A 15,699-nucleotide genomic window follows, 5' to 3' on the forward strand; every position below is an offset into this window, starting at 1 on the left:
CCCGTCCCAAAGCAGTCCCAGGCGGCCCAGTCCCTCCCGGGTCCAGTCAGAGCAGGAGATGTTCACCCCGTCCCAAAGCAGTCCCAGGCGGCCCAGTCCCTCCCGGGTCCAGTCAGAACAGGAGATGTTCACCCCGTCCCAAAGCAGTCCCAGGCGGCCCAGTCCCTCCCGGGTCCAGTCAGAGCAGGAGATGTTCACCCCTCCGCGTCCAGACTGCAAATGAATCCCGCCCTGGTTTACATTAAAACAACAAACTATTAACCTGAATTAGGGCCAGACTAGTTACCATCATTTTATCACATTGACAGTTTTTTCTATTGTCTCTTGTTGGTCCATTTAGATTGTTAATGTAGATTTTATACAAAAACAATAAAAAAATGTTATGGTTAAAAATGTTCATGTTTTACTGTGACTTGTTGTGGGCTCCTAAGTGGACCATAAGGTTAAAAACCAAACTAAATTAAGAAAACTAAACTAATAAACAAAAAAAATAATAAAATAAAATAAAAAAATAAGTAAGTCCGCCAGAGTGTCTCTTTTGGGTCACTTTTGCTGGTCCCAAGCCCGGATAAAGGAGGAGGGTTGGAATTGTGACATTAAAAAAAAACAAGAATCGACAGAAGAAAGTTAATTTGCAGTTCTAAACATATTTAGGGTGTTTTTTACTCACTTTTTGTCTCTCCCACGACGTCATTCCTCTCTCCTACAGTGTCCATCACAATTACATGCACACGGCCAATTATGAAAATTAGGTGATGACGTCAGACCTGGTTGTCGTAGCGCCGAGTAGGATTGCCCATAGCAACAGAACCTCGTTCTCCAGGGACACAGGCGTGGCTGTTGGGGCCGCAGGGCGCTATGGCAACCGGGGGCACTACCATGGCTACCGGGGGCACTATGGTGATACTAATAGATACTGTACATAGGGTGGTGTGATGTCACAACTTCCTCTGAGAAAGCTTTGTTTTTTAAAATATATTAAAAAATATATATGTTTAGAAGTATATTTTTGTGGGTTTACGTATTTATTGAGATAGAACAGTGAAGAGGAGACAGAAAAGAGAGGAGAGGAGAGGAGAGGTTGGACAGTGAAGAGAAGACAGGAAGAGAGGAGAGGAGACAGGAAAGAGGAGACCCATTTTTTGTCCATTAAAATAACATTAAATTGATCAGAGATACAGTATAGACATTGTTAATGTTGTAAATGACTATTGTAGCTGGAAACGGCTGAATTTTAATGGAATATCTACATGGGCGTACAGAGGCCCATTATCAGCAACCATCACTCCTGTGTTCCAATGGCACGTTGTGTTAGCTAATCCAAGTTTATCATTTTAAAAGGCTAATTTATCATTAGAAAACCCTTTTGCTATTATGTTAGCACAGCTAAAAACTGTTGTCCTGATTAAAGAAGCAATAAAACTGGCCTTCTTTTAGACTAGTTGAGTATCTGGAGTATCAGCATTTGTGGGTTCGATCACAGGCTCAAAATGGCCAGAAACAAAGAACTTTCTTCTGAAACTCGTCAGTCTATTCTTGTTCTGAGAAATGAAGGCTATTCCATGTGAGAAATTGCCAAGAAACTGAAGATCTCGTACATTGCTGTGTACTACTCCCTTCACAGAACAGAGCAAACTGGCTCTAACCAGAATAGAAAGAGGAGTGGGAGGCCCCGGGGCACAACTGATCAAGAGGACAAGTACATTAGAGTGTCTAGTTTGAGAAACAGACGCCTCACAAGTCCTCAACTGGCAGCTTCGTTAAATAGTACCCGCAAAACACCAGTCTTAACGTCAACAGTGAAGAGGAGACTCCGCGATGCTGGCCTTCTAGGCAGAGTTGCAAAGAAAAAGCCATATCTCAGACTGGCCAATAAAAATTTAAGATTAAGATGGGCAAAAGAACACAGACACTGGACAGAGGAACTCAGCATCCCAGAGTCGCCTCTTCACTGTTGACGTTGTAGGTTATTGTCCTGCTGAAATGTGAATTCATCTTCCAGTGTCTGGTGTAAAGCAGAGTGAACCAGGTTTTCCTCCAGGATTTTGCCTGTGCTTAGCTCCATTCCATTTCTTTTTTTATCCTGAAAAACTCCCCAGTCCTTAACGATTACAAGCATACCCATAACATGATGCAGCCACCACTATGATTGAAAATATGGAGAGTGTTACTCAGTAATACGTTGTATTGGATTTGCCACAAACACAACACTTTGTATTCAGGACAAACAGTGAATCGCTTTGCCACATTTTTTGCAGTATTACTTTAGTGCCTTGTTGCAAACAGGATGCATGTTTTGGAATATTTGTATTTTGTACAGTCTTCCTTCTTTTCTCTCTGTCAATTAGGTTAGTATTGTGGCGTAACTACAATGTTGTTGATCCATCCTCAGTTGTCTCCTATCATTAAACTCTGTAACAGTTTTAAAGTCATAAAATGGCATCATGGTGAAATCCCTGAGCGGTTTCCTTCCTCTCTGGCAACTGAGTTAGGAAGGACGCCTGTATCTTTGTAGTGACTGGGTGCATTGATACACTATCCAAAGTGTAATTAATAACTTCACCATGCTCAAAGGGACATTCAATGGCTGCTTTTGATATTTGACCCAGCTACCAATAGGTGCCCTTCTTTGCGAGGCATTGGAAAACCTCCCTGGTCTTTGTAGTTGAATCTGTGTTTGAAATTCACTGCTGGACTGAGGGACCTTACAGATAATTGTATGTGTGGGGTACAGAGATGAGGTGGTCATTCAGGGTGAACACAGAGTGAGTCCAGGCAACTTATTATGTGACTTGTTCAGCACATTTTTACTCCTGAACTTATTTAGGCTCCTTACCATAACAAAAGGGTTGAATACTTATTGACTCACTTCTGCGTTTCATTTTTTTATAATTTGTAAATATTTCTAAAAACATCCACTTTCACATTATGGGGTAGTGTGGGTTGGCCATTGACAAAACATCTCAACTCTACTAACTGCTGTACTAACTGCTGTACTAACTACAGCCACTGGCCTACCAAAAGTACTAACTGCAGCCACTGGCCTACCAATAGTACTAACTGCAGCCACTGGCCTACCAATAGTACTAACTACAGCCACTGGCCTACCAATAGTACTAACTGCAGCCACTGGCCTACCAATAGTACTAACTGCAGCCACTGGCCTACCAAAAGTACTAACTGCAGCCACTGGCCTACCAATAGTACTAACTGCAGCCACTGGCCTACCAATAGTACTAACTGCAGCCACTGGCCTACCAATAGTACTAACTGCTGTACTAACTACAGCCACTGGCCTACCAATAGAACTAACTGCTGTACTAACTACAGCCACTGGCCTACCAATAGTACTAACTACAGCCACTGGCCTACCAATAGTACTAACTGCTGTACTAACTACAGCCACTGGCCTACCAATAGACTAACTGCTGTACTAACTGCAGCCACTGGCCTACCAATAGTACTAACTGCAGCCGCTGGGGTCTGTCTGTCTGTCTGTCTGTCTGTCTGTCTGTCTGTCTGTCTGTCTGTCTGTCTGTCTGTCTGTCTGTCTGTCTGTCTGTCTGTCTGTCTGTCTGTCTGTCTGTCTGTCTGTCTGTCTGGGGTTAGGGCTCTGTCTGTCTGTCTGTCTGTCTGTCTGTCTGTCTGTCTGTCTGTCTGTCTGTCTGTCTGTCTGTCTGTCTGTCTGTCTGTCTGTCTGTCTGTCTGTCTGTCTGTCTGTCTGTCTGTCTGTCTGTCTGTCTGTATGTCTGGGGTTAGGGCTCTGTCTGTCTGTCTGTCTGTCTGTCTGTCTGTCTGGGGCTGCTTCAGTAGATGGAAGAAAGTCTGCTTCTGTTTCTGGACTTTTAGTCCTCACCTCCCTTCTTCACACACACACACACACACACACACACACACACACACACACACACACACACACACACACACACACACACACACACACACACACACACACACACACACACACACACACACACAGGTAGAGTAGAGATGGAAGGCTGAGTAGTCTCATTGAAATACAGAAAATACTGTGTGTGTGGTGGTTAAAATACATCAGTAGAATAATATGAAGTAGTTTTGTATAAATACCTGCAACCTCAATGTTTTGTGTAACGTTATACTGTAACCCTAATGTCAACATTCCCATAACGTCAACTCCTGATACTCCCCCAACCTTCATGTCAAACTGCAGTAATAAAACACTTCACTGTAACTAGGGTTGTAACATCAAATTCAGGTTGGAGCGTTCCAGATTTATGACTTTTTCCTGTCCTTCTGATTCTGGGAATCTTTCAACCAGGATTTCTGGAAAACCTGGGAATTTTACAGGAAAGTTACCAGAATTTTGCCACCCTAACAAACTTTCAGTAACTTATGTGCCCCCGATCATAACTTAACCCCAACGTTGAAGCAATGTTATTATGTAAATGTTACTGTATTCTGTAATGCTAAGGGGATTTTTTAAATGTTTTTGATTTTCTTAAAACTAATTTCTATGTTCAATTCATGTGCTGAGTTAATTTCTATGTTCTAAACACACCTGTTATATTCAATCACCTGATATCAAGGCTCAGGCTAAGACCCAGTTTCTGACACAGGAGGCGGATTGTACAAGTCTCAGAGTTTATTATAGTTCAAGATGCAAAAGGTAAATCAAGGCAGGAAAACAAAGGGAAAGAGTCGTAATTCAAATCAGAGTTCACGAGTTGGCGACGAAGGGTTAAAAGGAGCGAAAGGCAGGTTTGGGTTTGAAGCGTTAGGTGGAAGGAGCGGTGTCGAAAGTGGGAGGGGCTACATGGGGCCAATGAAGAGAGGAGAGCGGTGGGTTGGTAGCCTACGTCACAGTGTCTACTAATGGAAGGAATGCAACGGCATTGTCTCCTGTCGCTGATAGATTGACATGATCCTATAGTTCTACATAACTTCTGTCTTTAACGGGACAATATGAAGACTTATTCAGTCTGCGGGTTGTGGACACTTTTAATGGACATCATTAGTATTTCATCAACATCAAGTGACACAGACGGTAAGTACGTTTGATAACTAGTGATAATGTGGGTTTTGCAGTTGTAACGTTACTTTCTTATACACAGGATCTGTAGAATGGAACAGGGTTAGGGACCGGTTTCCCCAAATCATCAGATAGGATCCTATGGTTGTAACGATACACTGAGCCTTAAGATGCTTCTTGTCGTGTACACAATCTGGGTGGGTATAAACAAACAACGCAAACAACGTTGTATAGCGGCAGAATAATATACCAGGTAGGGAGTGGGACATTTAATTACGTTTTTCACTCACCACGTTTATTCAGGAAAATGTCTGTCCTCACTCTGGTAGCCTAGGGACAAACATTAAGAATAAGCTACGTGGTGAGTTGATGCCTATTCGGCAACTAGTTGAATTGATCGTGTTACTTTGCATTAGTTGTTTGTTGGTAACCTTGTACTTCACCAAGTTTTAGTGAACAGATTCCTGTTGGAACATTACACAAATTATATCCACCCAGACAATCTTGTTTTGTACCAGGGATGCAAACTAGTCACCTGATGGCGAAATTCATCGTTTTGAATCCAAAATAGGCACTTATTTTGGACCACTACTGGCTGTAAGAGAACGACTGATGCCTGTTTGTTATGGCTGTTAGCTGGTGAGCAGTACTGTCTGTATCCAAGACTGGTGAGCAGTACTGTCTGTATCCAAGACTGGTGAGCAGTACAGTCTGTATCCAAGACTGGTGAGCAGTACTGTCTGTATCCAAGGTTCAGCCAATCGGTCACATGACAACAGAATACAGCAGCTCCGGAAAGCGACGAGAAAGCGGAAATGCAGTTCACCAAAGCTGTAGGGCGGAAACCATTTACAGTTTACAGGCGATTTGAACAGTTGTTATGGGCATTTTACACGCGTTCATTACACCCGTTCAGCCTATTGGGGAAGGAATGGCGATTTTGTCATTTTTGGATAATTGCCGAATACAACTTATTTGGTTGTTAACATCACTTTTTAAAACAATTTTTTAAGCATTTATGTATTGAAAGAAGCACAAAGGCTTCATAATTCATCGAGGTAATTTTTATAAGGTATCCATAATTGTTCTTTGTCTGAAGTATCAAGCTAAGTATTATATATATATATATATATATATAACTCTTTCCATCCACCAGATGGTGGTGTTTTCTAAAGTACCTACATAGCTCTCTGTCTATGAATTAGAGAGTGGTTCCATATCTTCAGGCTCCTCCCTCAGCTTTTACCAAAACTGGGGCGGGGAGTAGCCTTTGTTATTGTTTCAACAGCTGATTGCTGATTTAAAGAAATGTCTGCAGGTAACTGTTCAGGAGAACTATTAAAGGCCCAGTGAAGTCAAAAATGTGATTTGCCCCCTGTGTTTTATATTTCCACACTGAGGTTGGCATAATGCCGTGGAATTGTGAAAATTATGATTATGCCATTTTAGTGTTGGAGCTGTTTGAAAAGACCAGGTGAAATTTCAGCCTGTTTTGGTGGGATGTTTTGTCTTTCCATGGTGACATCACCATGAGGTAAATTAGTTAATAGACCAATAAGAAAGAGTTCCAAACCAATAACAGCTACTTTTCAGTTTCCCCTCCCCACTCAGACCAGTCCCACACCAGTCCCAGACCACTCCCAGACCAGTCCCAGATAAATTATTGCTTGAGAAAAGTCTCTTTGCTAAGATTCTATTTTTGTTTCTTTTTGACCATTTCAATTGAAAACAATCACAATAAGGTACTTAATCGTTACCCAGAAATGCTTTGATATTGAGATAAAAACGGCTACATTTGACCTTTTAAAAGTGTCTCCTGAGGTGGCCTAGCATAATGTGGAAGCTCTCACTAAAGAGAGATCAGCTGTCTGTGGAAATGCAGCCCTTTTCATATCTGTGATTGATTCAAACACCCCCGATCAACTAATCAATAAACCGATTATTCTAACTGATCCCTACTATTTAGTGAGATGGTTTATTGAATTGTCTATGAGAGTAAAGTTCACATTTGTAGGACGACGACAGGGTCCTGAAAAAGGGACGTTTCTTTCTTTGCTGAGTATATCTGGCTTTGTCTCAAAGTATATCAATCTGTAATCTGTTTCTTTCAGGTACAGTTCAGCACATTGTGGCCTTAGTTGGTGATGATGCCATCCTGCCCTGCACCCTGAGCAGCACTGTCAGTGCTGTGTATCAGTCAGTAGAGTGGCAGAGACCAGACCTAAAACCAAAAGAGGTCCATCTTTACAGAGATGAGAAGGACGATCTTGTGCTCCAGAATCCAGTCTTCAGGGGAAGAACGTCACTGTTTAAAGAAGAACTAGAGAACGGCAACGCTAGTTTAAAGTTGACCAGAGTGAAACTCTCTGATGCTGGAAACTACACCTGTTACATTCCACTGCTGGACCACCAGGAAACCATCATTCAACTCATTGTTGGTGAGTCAACACACCTGCTGACCACCCAAACCCCCTTAGGAGACAGATCTCATGAAATCAAGGGTGAGTTCAATGTCAAGTCCATAGCATGATGAGTATTAGTTACATACTGTACATTTTTTCTATAGGATTGAGGTCAGGGCTTTATGATGGCCACTCCAATATCTTGATTTTGTTGTCCTTCAGCCATTTTGCCATAACTTTGGAAGTATGCTTGGGGTCATTGTCCATTTGGAAGACCCATTTGCGACCAAGCTTAAGTTCCTGACTGATGTCTTGAGATGTTGCTTCATAATATCCACATCATTTTCCTTCCTCATGATGCCATTTATTCTTCGGCTTGCAAGCCTCCCCCTTTTTCCTCCAAACATAACGATGGACATTAAGGCCAAACAGTTCTATTTTTGTTTCATCAGACCAGATGACATTTCTCCAAAAAGTACGATCTTTGTCCCCATGTGCAGTTACAAACCATAGTCTGGCTTTTTTATGGCAGTTTTGGAGCAGTGGCTTCTTCCTTGCTGAGTGGCCTTTCAGGTTATGTCGTTGTAGGACTTGTTTTACTGTGGATATAGATACTTTTGTACCTGTTTCCTCCAGCATCTTCACAAGGTTGTTTGCTGTTGTTCTGGGATTGATTTGCTCTTTTCGCACCAAAGTACGTTCATCTCTAGGAGACAGAACGCGTCTCCTTCCTGAGCGGTATGACGGCTGCGTGGTCCCATGGTGTTTATACTTGCGTACTATTGTTTGTACAGATGAACGTGGTACCTTCAGGCGTTTGGAAATTGCTCCCAAGGATGAACCAGACTTGTGGAGGTCTACCATTTTTTTTCCTGAGGTCTTGGCTGATTTCTTTAGATTTTTCCTATGATGTCAAGCAAAGAGGCACTGAGTTTGAAGGTAGGACTTGAAATACATCCACAGGTACACCTCCAATTGACTCAAATGATGTCAATTAGCCTATCAGAAGCTTCGAAAGCCATGACATTTTCTGGAATTTTCCAAGCTGTTTAACCTCTAGGGTCGGCGGGACAAAATCGTCCCACCTACTCAACAGCCAGTTGAATCCCGTGGCGCGTTATTCAAATACCTTAGAAATGCTTTTACTTCAATTTCTCAAACATATGACTATTTTACACCATTTTAAAAGACAAGACTCGTTAATCTAACCACACTGTCCGATTTCAAAAAGGCTTTACAACGAAAGCAAAACATTAGATTATGTCAGCAGAGTACCCAGACAGAAATAATCAGACACCCATTTTTCAAGCTAGCATATAATGTCACATAAACCCAAACCACAGCTAAATGCAGCACTAACCTTTGATGATCTTCATCAGATGACAACCCTAGGACATTATGTTATACAATACATGCATGTTTTGTTCAATCAAGTTCATATTCATATCAAAAACCAGCTTTTTACATTAGCATGTGACGTTCAGAACTAGCATACCCCCCGCAAACTTCCGGTGAATTTACTAAATTACTCACGATAAACGTTCACAAAAAACAGAATTATTTTAAGAATTATAGATACAGAACTCCTCTATGCACTCGCTATGTCCGATTTTAAAATAGCTTTTCGGTGAAAGCACATTTTGCAATATTCTCAGTAGATAGCCCGGCATCACAGGGCTAGCTATTTAGACACCCACCAAGTTTAGCACTCACCAAAATCAGATTTACTATAAGAAAAATGTTATTACCTTTGCTGTCTTCATCAGAATGCACTCCCAGGACGTCTACTTCAATAACAAATGTTGGTTTGGTTCAAAATAATCCATAGTTATGTTCAAATATCCTCTGTTTTGTTCGTGCGTTCAAGACACTATCCGAATGGTAAATATGGGTGACGCGCACGACGCATTTCGTGACAAAAAAATCTAAATATTCCATTACCGTACTTCGAAGCATGTCAACCGCTGTTTAAAATCAATTTTTATGCCATTTTACTCGTAAAAAAAGCGATAATATTCCGACCGGGAATCTGTGTTTAGGTTCAAAGACGATAGAAAATAAAAACATGGGGTCGACTCGTGCACGCGCCTCATCCCATTGTCCTCTGATAGAGCACTTGCCAAAAGTGCTAATGTGTTTCAGCCTGGGGCTGGAATTACATCATTCAGCTTTTTCCCGCTTTCTGAGAGCCTATGGGAGCCGTAGGAAGTGTCACATTACAGCAAAGATCCTCAGTCTTCAATAAACAGAGTCAAGAAGCTCAAGGAATGGTCAGAGAGGGCACTTCCTGTAAGGAATCTTCTCAGGTTTTTGCCTGCCATATGAGTTCTGTTATACTCACAGACACCATTCAAACAGTTTTAGAAACTTTAGGGTGTTTTCTATCCAAAGCCAATAATTATATGCATATTCTAGTTTCTGGGCAGTAGTAATAACCAGATTTAAATCGGGTATGTTTTTTTATCCGGCCGTGTAAATACTGCCCCCTACCCCCAACAGGTTAAAGGCACAGTCAACTTAGTGTATGTAAACTTCTGACCCAGTGGAATTGTGATAGTGAATTATAAGTGAAATAATCTGTCTGTAAACAATTGTTGGAAAGATTACTTGTGTCATGCACAAAGTAGATGTCCTAACCGACTTACCAAAACTATACTTTGTTAACAAGAAATTTGTGGAGTGGTTGAAAAAGTAGTTTTAATGACTCCAACCTAAACTTCCGACTTCAACTGTATGAAATGGTTCTAAATAGGAACACTTTGCCTTCCTGGTACCAGGGCTGCTGAATCAAATGTACCTACTGCAAACAGCACAAAAACAAACAAAAAAAATAGGAACGCGAGGCTTTATCGTTGGATGTTTTACAGAAATGTTTAGTGATAAACTAGGAATGGCTTGGAGATGGACCAGTCAATCACGATCGACCGGTTGGTGACCACTGATGTAGACAGACATGACTTTCCTCTCTCTTTAGGTTGTTTAATATATTATAGCTCCACCAGATAACACCACCACACCAGGAAGTAACACCACCACACCAGGAAGTAACACCACCACACCAGGAAGTAACACCACCACACCAGGAAGTAACACCACCACACCAGGAAGTAACTCCACCAGATAACACCACCACACCAGGAAGTAACACCACCACACCAGGAAGTAACACCACCACACCAGGAAGTAACACCACCAGATAACACCACCACACCAGGAAGTAACTCCACCACACCAGGAAGTAACACCACCACACCAGGAAGTAACTCCACCAGATAACACCACCACACCAGGAAGTAACTCCACCAGATAACACCACCACACCAGGAAGTAACTCCACCAGATAACACCACCACACCAGGAAGTGTGACTTACCTTTCTGATAGTCAATATCCCTTTTTTTTATCAACAGGTAGAGACCTCCAGCTCCAGCAAGAACTGTAACAAGAACTGCTACTACAACTGTCAGCCAGCAGGAATGACACGTCTTAGGAAACATTTGATCTGAAACACAGGATGTAGAATTATTACAATACCTAATGCTTAATACACATGAAATGACTTTTAAACAGGACATTTTTTTACAGATAGTGCCTTTTTTCAAATATCCAAAACAGACCCTCACCTGGAACATGAACCCGTCTCTCCTTCATGTGTTTGATCTCCAACTGTTGAACCCGACAGGTGAAGGTGTTGTTGTCAGAGTTCTGGACGATGACATGGCTTGTCACAGTGTAGCAGCCTTCACGGTCTCTGGATGTCTCTGTAGGTCCAGCAGCAGAGAGGACACGTCCATGAGCATCACACCACTCCATGACAGGCTCTGGGTAGCAGCCTTCAGCCTCACACCGCAGGACCACCTCATCGCCTTCGTTTCCCTCAATGATGATAACTGGTCTAGACGCAGCACCTATACAGATACAAAGATATACCACGGCTTTCAGCCAATCAGCATTCAGGGCTCAAACCACCTAGTTTATAATGTTTGTGATATCAGACTGTATACCACAGGTATGACAAAACAATACTTTTTACTGTTCTGTTACCTTGGTAACCAGTTTAACAGCAATAAGGCAACTCAGGGTTAGTAGTATATGGCCAATATACCACGGCTAATGGCTGTATCCAGGTTGCGTCGTGCATAAGAACAGCCCATAGCCGTGATATATTGGCCATATACCACACCCCCTCGTGCCTTATTGCTTAAATATAACACAAGGGTTTGTTGATATTCTTGGACCTTTAAATTAATAGAGGAACTAACAAGTGATCACAGCATTGTACATGGACTTAGCTGGGGTTAAGGTAAGGATGTAGTCTAACCAATGTACAGTATGTAACTAATACTCATGCTATGGACTTGACATTGAACTCACCGTTGATTTCATGAGATCTGTCTCCTAAGGGGGTTTGGGTGGTCAGCAGGTGTGTTGACTCACCAACAATGAGTTGAATGATGGTTTTCTGGTGGTCCAGCAGTGGAATGTAACCTACGTTTTCGTTTATACCCGAGAACAGTTGAGACGGTACTGTTTCTGAATAAACGTGGTGAGTAATAAAACGGAATTACATAGGCCACTTCCTGCCCGGTATCTTATTCCGCCGCTATACAACTTTGTTTGCGTTATTTGTTGGCAACCTTGTTATTTACAACGTTTTTGGAACAGATTCCTATTGGAACGTTCCACAAATTATACCCACCCTGACAGGCTGACCATGTGTATATGACCAATACAATCTGACTTGACAGGCTGGTGGTGTGTGTGTGTGTGTGTGTGCCTGTGTGTGTGTGCCAGTGTGTGTGCGTGTGTGTGTGTGTTGAGAGAGCACTACAGTTATTGGCTCCCTTCGTCTACACTAACACGCAGTGTTGACGTAATGCGACTTTCAACAGCAAAGAGGTGAAAGGAGGCAGTGTGTTTTTCAAAGTTTTTTTTATAGGGAGTGGGAGTGTGAATTTGACTTGACAGGCTGGTGGGGTGTGTGTGTGTGTGTGTGTGCGCAGGGGCGAAAATCTGATATCAACTTTGGAGGGGACAATTACATTACATTTTCTCAAGAGCAATTCCTGAGGGGGACACCAAAAGTAGTGCTGTAACACATAGCCTACATTGTAATATGGTAAATGTATATTGAGGAACCAAAGAAATAAGGTGTTTGCCGTACTCCTAACTACCGGTACCCAAAACTACACAACTAATCACAACAGCAATACCATTGCCTTTAACAAATCTTAGTTCAGTCACCAGTTTAAGTTGAGTGGGGGTATCCATGGCATTTTCCAATTATGTTCCTATTTTACAAGTAAAAAAATTGAGAACCTTTCATAATGTTGCCAAACAAAGACTCAACAAACTTACCTGAGACTCCCTGTCTCTGCCAGTCTGTCCCTGCATATCTGTCCCCAACTCTGCTGTCTGTGTGCCATCTGTTGCCTGCTCTGCCTAATGACATCATTGTGAAACATTTCCATTAGAATTTCATTTCTTTCTTATGAACATTTTATCAACTAGTCTTTGAGATATTAGGCTACTAGGGTTCTTACTATGTGTTTTGGTGTATTGAAAAATACTCTTTTATTTTTCTGCCATTTTTCTACCTGGCTGGCTGGCTGGCTACACACACAGTGTGTAGGTTATTTACAGTAGGAGATGGGCTTCTATCATCTTCAATCATTCTATATGGGCTTCGATCTAAAAGGTAGCTAGCAAATGTGAAACGGATTAAAATGACAAGAGTTGACAGCTGTATGAGTTCACCATTTACACAACATATGCTGCAACCTTTTGTAATTTTAATAGTTTGTTTCATATTGGCTGGCTTCCAACAATAGCTGAATTTGCAAAGCTAGCGAGCACCAATTCAGTTTCAGTGGTGTTTGCTATAATCTTTGCTACCCGGGTTAAATAAAGGTGAGATTAAATAAATAAAAGTTCCCTTGCGACAATTTAGCTTTTGCAACGAGACCATTAAATATATTTAAGACAATGGTAGATGAGAGTGTAGTTCTGTTCAGTTTGGACTTCAGTTTATCGCTAACCTTATCACAGGGACTTTGAAGCACTAACTTACATCATCTGCATGCTGATTCCATCTTTGACGACGCCACATAAATGGAATAGGTACTAGCTAGCTTAATAGTTAATATTTGCGCGCTAGCTCTGCATATTCAGCTAGTGTGTGTGTGCGCGATTGACTGGATGAACCTCACGGCAGTTACGGAGCAAGCTAAGGAACTGGCAGTGGATCAAACCATTGTGAGGCAAAGGGGTCGCAATCTTTTGAAACTTAAAAACGCGCTATTAAGTGTCAATAATCAGCACAATTGCTTTCATTGCGTATTATTAACCTCTTGGGGCTAGGTGGGACGCTAGCGTGCCACCTGTGGTGCACTCCATCAACAGCAGGTGCATTTCAAGAGCGGCAAATTTGAATCCAAATAAATGTCAAAATTCAAATTTTTCAAAAATACAACTATGTTACACCATTTGAAAGATAAACATCTCCTTAATCTAACCACGTTTTACGATTTCAAAAAGGTTTTACGGCGAAAGCATAAATTTAGAGTATGTTAGGACAGTACATTTACAAGAGTTGTGTGTAATGTTTTGTCAAGTCAAAGACAGGGTCACCAAAACCATAAAACCAGCTAAAATGATACACTAACCTTTTACAATCTCCATCAGATGACACTCCTAGGACATTATGTTAGACAATGCATGCATTTTTAGTTCTATCAAGTTCATATTTATATACAAAAACAGCGTTTTACTATGGCATTGATGTTGAGGAAATCGTTTCCCTCCAATAACCGGCAGTCAAGTCAGCGTCACAAATTAAATAATTAAAATTAGAAAACATTGGTAAAATATTATATTGTCATTTAAAGAATTATAGATTTACATCTTTTGAACGCAATCAACTTGCCAGATTTAAAAATAACCTTACTGGGAAATCACACTTTGCAATAATCTGAGCACTGTGCCCAGAAAAATACGCGTTGCGATACAGACTAGACGTCATGTTGGGGAGATCTAAAATCGAAAATACTATGTAAATAATCCATTACCTTTGATTCTCTTCATCAGATGTCACTTCCAGGTATCACAGGTCCATAACGAATGTAGTTTTGTTCAAAAAAGCTCATCATTTATGTCCAAAAATCTCCGTCTCGTTAGCACATGATGTAAGCCAGCCGGACTTCCGTCATGAACGAGGGGAAAAAATATATTTCCGTTCGTTCAAACATGTCAAACGTTGTATAGCATAAATCATTAGGGCCTTTTTTAACCAGAACATGAATAATATTCAAGGTGGACGAATGCATAGCCTTTTATAACGTATTGGAACGAGGGTACCCAACATGAAGTAGCGCGCCAGGTGTCTAATGGGACATCACCGTTCCATGGCTCTTGTTCGGTCAGATCTCCCTCCAGAAGACTCAAAACACTTTGTAAAGGCTGGTGACATCTAGTGGAAGCAATAGGAAGTGCCAAAATATTCCTAAACCCCTGTGTTTTTCAATGGGATAGGTTTAAAGTCAATACAACACATCAGGTATCCACTTCCTGTCAGAAAATGTCTCAGGGTTTTGCCTGCCAAATGAGTTCTGTTATACTCACAGACACCATTCAAACAGTTTTGGAAACTTTAGAGTGTTTTCTATCCATATATAATAAGTATATGCATATTCTAGTTACTGGGTAGGATTAGTAACCAGATTAAATCGGGTACATTTTTTTTATCCAGACGTGCAAATGCTGCCCCCTAGACCCAACAGGTTAATATTATTTAAATTACATAGTTATGTTTCAGTGATATATTGGGGGGGGACAAATCATATTTTTCCCAGGATGGGGGGGTCGTGTCCCCCCCCCCGTCCCCCCCGGGATTTCCGCCCCTGGGTACAAGTGTATCGTTAGATAGACACGATCCTATAGTTCTATCTGCAATACGATACAGTGACCTGAAACCGCTGAGCTGTCTGCTGCAAACACACTCTCCTCCAGCGGCCACTCCCTCCCAAGTAACCCCCTCTTGCTGAAGAAAGTCGCATTGCGTCAAACTCGCCACAGGAACCACTGGATATGTCTGATCACCGCTCAGCGGTCAGTACTGACTGGGAAGCGGTGTTTCACTGCGTGTTAGTGTACACGAAGGGAGCCAATAACTAGTGGTCTCTCAACACACACACACACACACACATTGGACACTTCCTGGTTGGTATCATTAACACATTATTATAAATAATGACTATTATTCACTCTAAAATTAGATGTTTTTTCATTT

The sequence above is a fragment of the Salmo salar genome, chromosome ssa18, assembly GCF_905237065.1.
Source record: "Salmo salar chromosome ssa18, Ssal_v3.1, whole genome shotgun sequence".
Classification (NCBI taxonomy): domain Eukaryota; kingdom Metazoa; phylum Chordata; class Actinopteri; order Salmoniformes; family Salmonidae; genus Salmo; species Salmo salar.